General features: G+C 38.7%; 1 long non-coding RNA gene across 1 annotated transcript in view; it reads left to right on the top strand.

Annotated features, from left to right (window-relative positions):
* Positions 1-42: 42 nt before the first annotated feature.
* Positions 43-8679, top strand: part of LOC134423061 (uncharacterized) — a 50270-nt gene continuing 41633 nt past the window's right edge. Inside the window, exon 1 of the long non-coding RNA XR_010028996.1 lies at positions 43-151. This is a non-coding gene — a long non-coding RNA (uncharacterized LOC134423061). The remainder of the gene's footprint in view (positions 152-8679) is intronic.

Below are 8679 nucleotides of genomic sequence, written 5' to 3'. Positions count from 1 at the left end.
TTAACTTTGATCCTGTACGTTCTGAAGGGCTAAATATGTCAGTCGGCACACAGGACATTGGACACAACTGCTCAGCTAGACCACATCCTCCCTCCCCTCACAGCGTGCGTAGCGGACCCTGTCAAGGCTCTTCGGTCACACCAGACAGAAAGTAAGTTTCAGGTGTTCAGGGCTTAGTACCTCACTCTCCTATAAGCCAGGGGCACTTAACCCTTTTCCTGTAAGGTCACATTGGAAGGGTATGCCATTTTCAGAGGAGCAGGGAATTGCTGACAGAAGGCGTTCCGGATCTCGGCCTTTGCTGAGGCTCGGGCTCCCGGGCCGTGCGTGGCCATCGCGGTGTCCCCCAGGGCCTTTGTCGGGGGGGGCTGTGCCTCTGTGTAATGCTCCAGCTCTAGAGGGAGCTGCGCTCGCAGGAGCTCGGGACTCTGCCGCAGCAAGGTGAGAAACAGACCGTGCAGTAGAACAGTGTCAGAATTCAGGGGGACACACGCATTTACAGTCTTTGACTTACTTTCATTTTGATGCTGACTTGGTACTATGGACGTGGAACATGTAAGTAAGAGAAGAAGACTAATGGAGAAGTTGAATATTTCATTACCTTTAATTTTCATGATTGACACATACTTGTCTGCAAGCAATCAGTTCTCTCTCATAATGCAAAATAAATGCATATGGAACAAATGACAATATGCATTCAACCAGAGTCTGCATCAGAATCCATATTATTCTAAGGCACACCTAAACCCTTGACTTTTAAGTTATTGACATACCTTCATTAAATCCAGCCATACACCTTCTCATTTTCCTGCTTTGTTTTTCATCAAATTTCAGCACTGTCTGTATGTACCTCAGCCAAAAATACTTCCTTGCTTTTAACTTGGTGTGGAATACAGATCTTGTGGGGTTTCTAGCTTTTCAGGATGGTGACCTTATAAGATCACAGTTGATTTTCAAAGGACTTTAGAAAGAAACAGTACTCACATGTTTAAAGAAAGAGATGCTTATATGAAACATTTAAGTCTCCTTTAGGCTTTAATTTCACTTAATTTCACGTAGCTCAGTCACAAAAGATGGAAAGTGGGTCAGTGGTGGTTTCCAGTTTTTATGCAGATAATCTCAGGATGCCCTTCTCCTGACTATTCCTTCTTATTCACATATCTTCTGTCAAGAGCTCCCACACTCGAGAGAGGTGAGGAACCATCCAGACCTTGTCCAGACTAACCAGTGTGACCACTGCTATCTTATTCCAGTTTCCAGCAAGGTATTTAATGTTCACTAACACTAGGCTCTTAGATGTTCTCCTCCTGGCTGCAGCATGAGAGAAGGAGGACACCAGTTTGCCAGAGCTGATCAGGTTGGCATGGCAAGGTTGTGATGGAAAAGGGAGAAGTACTGAGGTGAGGAGCTGCTGCTGCTGCTTCTTTCTCTTCTTTGGCCAAGAGCAGACTTGACCACAGAATGAGAACTGCCCAGCCCTGCCTGGCTCCAGGCACCAACCAGCGTGGGAGAGGAGAGGAACCTCACACAGCCTGACATGGGCTGAAGCCTCTGAAGTCTGCTCAGCAGCCAGTGACTTCACTGTGACATTCTGGTCACATTTCCTGCCCACTTTATGGGATTTCAACAGCTCATTTAACACAGAAAAATTGTGTCTTTTTCCAAACATTTGTTGTTACATGCAGGAGAACCTTCTGCTGACGTAAAGCTCTGGCAATTTGTCTAGAAACTTAATACTTGGCTCCTATGTGGAATGCCAAAATGTAGGCATCGTCTCTACATGTCTCTAACCCATTTAGTCATCCTCTGCTCATTTAGAATCAGCTGAGAAAAAACTCATTCCTAAGGTGAAGTACATCTTTTCTAGTATAGGCACCCAAAGCAAGTAAAATGAATTTATTTCAGTGTTGAAATAAATGGAACATTTCTACTGATGGAGATGAAGATCTTGCTTCTTGCATTTAGAGTATGTGGGAGACATGCAAGAGTGCAAGCCTGGCTGCACAATTTAGTTTAGATGACCTCTTCCACTCTGTGACATCTTCAGTCTGGTGAACTGGGTGGAATCATGGTTGGAGGGTTTGCCAGAAGGCAAGCAGGTTCTACCGATTTTCTTTCCTTGATATGTTTGCTATGGAACCAATTGATTATGGGAAAAGTGAGGATTAAAGCAAAACTAAATCTGTGAAACTCCATTATTTTTTAAAGAGGTGCATGCATTTATTTTACTGTATGACCTGCCAAGTCTCTAAACTGGTTTGCTTAGAGAGAGATACAAATCTTTGCTCAGCAAAGCAATTGCCACATCATGTTTTCTGTACAGTCATATATAATTATTGAAGTGGAATGCCTCAGATGACATCAGTGACAGATTGGTTTCTTTACGCTGGTGGTTTTGCAAGACTGTAGGTAAAATTTTGTAATAGTTATTATTGTTTTGAAATTCTGTACGTCTATAAAACGTTCATCACTATATGATGAACATCAATATCATCAATATCATTATATCTGATAGTGTCAAATGTATTTGTGTGAGCAGGATTTGAAATCACTGAGAAAGTTTTCCACAATGAAATTGCTCCTGATTTTTATCTTAAATTTAAATCTTTGTTTAATTTGTCTTAGTGATCAATATGATTGGGTAAATAATGTAATTATACAATTAATTATATTTCATTAGAAACCCCAGAAGTTTAGGTATCAACCTGTAATTGGTACCTGCTCCTATAAATATCTTAGCATTTCTCTTGCAGACCTGCTTTACCAAATACTGTGTTATAAAGGCATTCACAAACTCCCAAATACCTCTGAGAAACAGTATTTGTAATTAAGAGGAATTGTAAAATGTTGTAAAATTAGTTACTAAATTACCTTTTTGATGCACAGCAACTCAGTTAGTATTGTCTCCCTTTGGTGAGCAAAGTCATTGAACCAGTGTAATGGAGTGAAGAATCAAGTTTTTATACCTAAAAGTAGATGTGTTTATCCCTGAAATCTCCATACCAATGAAAGCCCCAGTATCAAGATTTCCTTGTGAATCCTTGATTTTCTTATTATCTAAGCTATTATAAATTATTCTGTGATTCTAAAGTTACCTTGTGATTTTATAAAATCACATGTAGCTTAACAGAAAACAGTCAAATTTCACTGGGATAGAACTAATTAAAATTTTAAATCCAGTTCTGACATTAATGGATCTTCTTTTCACTAGTTGAAAAAAGGTAATGAATAAACAAAGTTGATAGAAAATTAAAATTAGCAGAAGATATATCTTGCAGGGGAATCACAGGTACAATATGAATTTCTTGCTGATAGTAGAAATCCTGAAGTGAATATTTGCATGTTTTTCTGACATTCTGCTTTCAAAATGTGTGTTTTTACCATGTTGGCTATACACACATCCCCTCACATCTCCTTATCATATGGATATGTTAGAAAGAGACACTAGCACAGGTCCAGATCTCCTGGGAGTCTTTGTGTCTGGATGGGCTCTGGGTGGAACTGATGCCTGCCTGGGAGGCAGGACAGGCATCCCAGGGAGGGAGGCTTCGAGCCTTTTCCACTCTCAAAATTCTTGTCAACGTTGCTTTGGTGTTAGCTCCAAATCGTGTTTCTCACTCACAGAATGACATGTGATGAGTTTATTACCCTTCTCAAAATCTTGTTTTGCAGCACTATTTCATGAAAAAGAATTTGACCAACATATTTTGTACATTTTATTTCTGTGATCTTCAGTGATGCCTTGGGGTCAATAAGATCACATAAATGAAAATTTAAACCACGCTTTGGTTGATTTGGTGTGTGGAAGATTTCCCAAAGCGAGTGGCTACAGCAATAGCACAGCTGTGCCGTGAGGAGTGCCAGGGTCCTGGGAACAGCTGGGTTTGTTTACTAGAGACTCTCTCCTGCTAGAGGACAAGCAATTACAAAAGTAGTAATAAATGTCACCGGAGCACAACAGGAACTATGGAGATGGAGACACTGAATGGTATTGGTTCCTTCTGTGCCCAGGGGCTTCAGTTTAGCCAAACCCAAGTTTTAAAAGATTGAATCTGTTGTTTGACGCTGTAATGCAGTCTGTCTTCCCTTTATTCCAAGTGTTCTGTCCCAGCTGTCATCTGTCCTCTTAGGGTATTTAGCTTACCCTGTTGTATCTTAATGACATAAATTAATCTTGCAGTTCCTATGCATCTCCCCCATAAGATTTATTTTTCCTAAGTGTTGTTAGACACAAGTGCAACTATCAACCTTACTTATTTAGAGTTTTTTCTCATGCCTGAGTTTGTGAGGAAGAGACCAAACTTAAAAAAAACCCAAGAAGCATCATAAATATTAAATAGATAAAACTTATTTTAAAACAAATAGTACATTAAAAGTAGCCTCCTTTCTTTTCATATTGAATCCAGTCTCGGCTCATGAGTCTTTAAATTTCAGGACTGAAATGAATCCATTTTACTAGACAGTTATAACTGTTAGTAAAACTTACTCCCTTTTCTTATAGATTGTTAAAAAATATGGACTTAATAATTTTAGATGTGACATATATAACTTCTCAGTCAAGGTAGTGCTAGTCAAATTCAGTGCTCTTTGAAAATGACACAAATGGTATGGGCACACCTTGAAAGGTTAGGCAATTCCATGGGTAAAGTAAACAAAGCTTCAGTTTGAACAAATGTGATCCCTAGGCTGTCATTAAACCTATTCTTAGGAACTGTGAGAGAGGAAAAGATAAACAGCATTCCATTTGACTTTGCTATTGTAATGTTTAATCTTCGTGTAAAATGGCTTTTTCTTTCGGAGAAATTTGATACAACAAAAACCCCATTCTGTATGAACCAGAAAAATTAAATTGAGTTTCTTTTATACCCTGCATCTCTGTTCTTTGCCATTACATTGCTTTGTTGATGCTGCCTTTTTTGCTGAGGTGGGGGTCAGTAGATTAAAGATAATTGAAAAATGGATCAGATTAGCTATTGCAGAATAATTCTGGGTTTGATAATGGGACATAATCAGCCTGCTACTCCAATAGGACACTATCCAAATGCTACAAGAATAATCTATTTAACTTGACATAATTGCTCACAGCTTACTGAATAATTAAATATCACTGTAAAGTGACATTTAAAAAAAACTATACAACAATGTAAACAATTTTAGCCCTGACAAAAAATACGTGCAAATGGGTATTACTGCTGCTAATCAGTTTCCTATCTGTCCAGCACAAAGAGAAAGAAACATCTTAGATCTAATTCAACAAGGTCTGAAGGAGTTTTCTCAGGTATCTCTGCACTGTTTTTTACAGACATACTCATTTCTGTCTTTAATGCAAGAACAATTTTAACTCAGCCAGTTTAATGGCAAGATAACTAGAGCACAAACTGGTGCTAGCTAAGGCATTATTCCACATTCCTGTGTGGAGCAATCCTCCCGTAGCAGCCAGCACCCAAATACATTCTTTCACTGTACAGGGGCACAGAGGGCACTGAGCGCGCTTCGAGTGACTGCGGCTATTGATTTAGGATTAGTAAAAAGGGCTGAGGGAAACACCCAGTAACCAGCCTTTAGCTACAAAAGCTGTGTGGTTTGTAGCAAAGGGCTGAACGTTGAACACTGAAAGGCTCAAGGATTTAAAAACAACTGTGTCATTATATTTTGTATTTTGGTGTGTTAGGAGTCAAGTTAGGGTCTCTTGTAAAGCTTGAATGCTGGCATTCCAAACTGCTGCCTTTGAACTTTGCTGATGGATTAGTGGTGCTTAGAGCTTTGTGAGTGCATTTGAAAAAAATGTACATAAAGGAAATATGTTCTTACACTGAATGTTTTCCTTAGAACAAAGAAAAACTACAAAATAATAACACTGATCAGTTATTATCAGAATATGTCCTTTCAGCTTATTTTATTAACAGCTAGGTGGTCTAGGATTTTATGTCTGAAAAACTGATTTTATTTTAGTCCAGTTATCTTGTTCTTTCCCCATGATATTTAACTTCAAAATAATATCAGCCCAGTTTTTGTTTCCTGGTATCTGTCTCCACTATCTAAACCACACTGACTCCTGCTGATACCCACAGGAACATCTTGAAACATCTCTTCCCCCCACCTCCAGATTGATTCCAAACAGTGTAGTTGGGATCTGATTGGTACAAAAGTTGTTAGAATAGAAGGTAAAGTACTTTTCAAATGAAGAGTAAATACCCATTTGCAATTTAAGACATCTAGAAAGTCAAAGCCATCCTCCTGTAAAATTCCAGTTACAAACTTAGGCTCCTTGGTGGGTTGGTGAAGCAATAGAAAGAAGTATGTGTCTTGGTGGCAGGTAACAGGTTAGTGCAAACTCTGAAGTACTATTGCTTTTCCAAATGCTGTGTACTTTAGCACTTAAAGGAGTTTTATAAACTCAAAGCTAACTTACATTTAGAAAAAAAAACCCAGAAGTATACACTTTAAAATAGGATAATGTAGCATAAGACATAAGAAAAATGAAAATTCTTATTAGATTAAAATGGTCTGCTCATTCTTTCCTACAAAACACAGTCCTGTCCTCTAGGTTCATGCTCTTCCCCACAGTCTTTCATGGGCTGCAGTAGACTTGAAGAGTTCATTTAGGTCCCTAGGAAAAAAAATTAAAATCAGTTGGACAATTGGCTTTCAATTAATTTCCTGATCTTCTCAGCAGTCTTCTATTCTCTGTTTTTATTGCAGGCTCCTCCTTGCTATGCCTGTCATTCTTTCTTTTTCTTCTTTTTTTTTTTGGCAGAACATGATTTACAACACACAAATAGAGCTGGTAGTCTTGTATGTCTCCTTTTCTAACTTCTCAGGAAATCAATAATGCCAATGTTCAAACAGTATGCAAAGCAGGGATAGTCTTCCCCTGTTAATCAGTGCAATAAACACAAGAAGGGAGAAGTAAATAAACCAAGGTTGAGAGTGATAATAATGCAGAAGCATATTTACATTCACTCAGGTGTATAGATACAGTGCAGTGTGCCTCGTGCTGAATCACATACCTGCATGTCCAGAAGTTAATCTTGTTGGAGGTAGTTCCCATTTTCTAGTGCAAGTCCTAGATGCACTAGAAAAAAAAGACTGTATAGCTTGCATAGTTTCTGCATAGAAGATGTCTTTGTGCTGATAAGGGTCAGGGTGTGCATTGGGTCTCAACTCCATCACAACTCCCTATGCAGGCAGCACATTCATTTTTGAAAGATACAGAAAGATTTGCAAAGATTTCACTAGATATAGGTAGCTTTGCCCTTATTTGTGAATAATCTGTAGCATCTGTGCTGATCTTCTCCTTTATCAAATATAATATTTTGCAATATTGCAAAACACTGAAGGCAGATAACAATGTACTGATTAATTAGTAGCCCCAAGAACAGTAAAGAATCTTTGGACCTCCTGGTGCAGTACTTGTTTAGAGTTTCTATTTTCCTGTGGTTTTTGTTTCATGAGCAGCTCTGATAAATTTTCCTGGAATTTAGGAAGAAGAAGCCTGTATTATCATCTAGATTACCCAATTTCAATCATAAATATTACTTTATTTTGTTAATAACTTTGTTGGAGCTTTAAGATTTTCAAAGTATTTCAATTAAAACTGAAGCCTGGCTAGGCAAATACAATCTTGAACTGCGTTTTTCAGATGTTTCACAGGATGCTTTCCCTCCCTCTCTCCTCTTATTCTGAGAAGCAGACTTGACATAGGCACCTCTTGACAAACAGCAGAGGCTTGAGCTGAGATTGTATCACCTTGGAATTTTAAAATCTCAGGAGGAATTTGAACTCGAGGTGTTACCTTTTCAAACACATAGTACTGCCAGGCAGAGACAGACATTCAGTGGGAGAGGGGGAGTTCCAGTGCTAGAGGCCAGAATTAGTTGAATTTCAGCTTCCAAACACTTTTAATATAGTATCTAAACTCTTACTGCACAATTCTGCTTGAATTCAGACTTCGCTATTTTGTCTTGAGTCCAAAGCTATGTCCCCAGAATCTGAAAGATTGCATCCAATTCTTCTGTTCTTTTGGCTTCAATATTTCTGAAAACTTTATAAATTCTTGTCCAAACCCCAAACTTGTTCGAAGTTGAGTGTTTATTCTTTGTTCCTTGTTCGAAAAGACCGGATGAATTAATTGGGAAGTCATGTGTATTGGTGTGCAAAATGCATAACTAAGTTCTGATTCTTAGCAAGGCTTTTGAATTCAGCATGCACTGAGAATATTCTTTCATTGATTGTGCTAATTCCTAAGCCTTCTTACGATAAAGATTATGCTACTTCTCTCTGGGAATGAAGGGTGGGAGCACTAGGAACTGGAACTCAGACACTTTCAGAATATAAATACGGCCTCCTTTGCCCCTGAATTGACTAATGCATTGCTTGGTGATTCACTTGAACCAGGATTCTGAGAAACATAAAATACTAGATCCACAAAGGCTTTTATGTGCGACTTGAAAGGAAGAATGGGGTCCGACACTTTTTTGGACTAAGCCTTGATGACACAGGAGAAATTCAAAGTCAAAAGAAACTAACAGAAGTATGCAGGGAAGCACATTTTCTTGCTGCCAGGAAAGGAACAGGCAAGTTTTGTTCTGCCTCTTTGGATGTTCTGCCAGTAACCAGCAGTGCAGACTCCCTTTTGAGAAAGGCAGGCAGGGGATCAGCTTTTATTGGTCTCTTTTG

Source organism: Melospiza melodia, chromosome 11 (genome assembly GCF_035770615.1).
Source record: "Melospiza melodia melodia isolate bMelMel2 chromosome 11, bMelMel2.pri, whole genome shotgun sequence".
NCBI lineage: Eukaryota > Metazoa > Chordata > Aves > Passeriformes > Passerellidae > Melospiza > Melospiza melodia.
The sequence above is the reverse complement of the archived record's forward strand: the minus strand, read 5'-3'. Positions and strand labels throughout refer to the sequence as shown.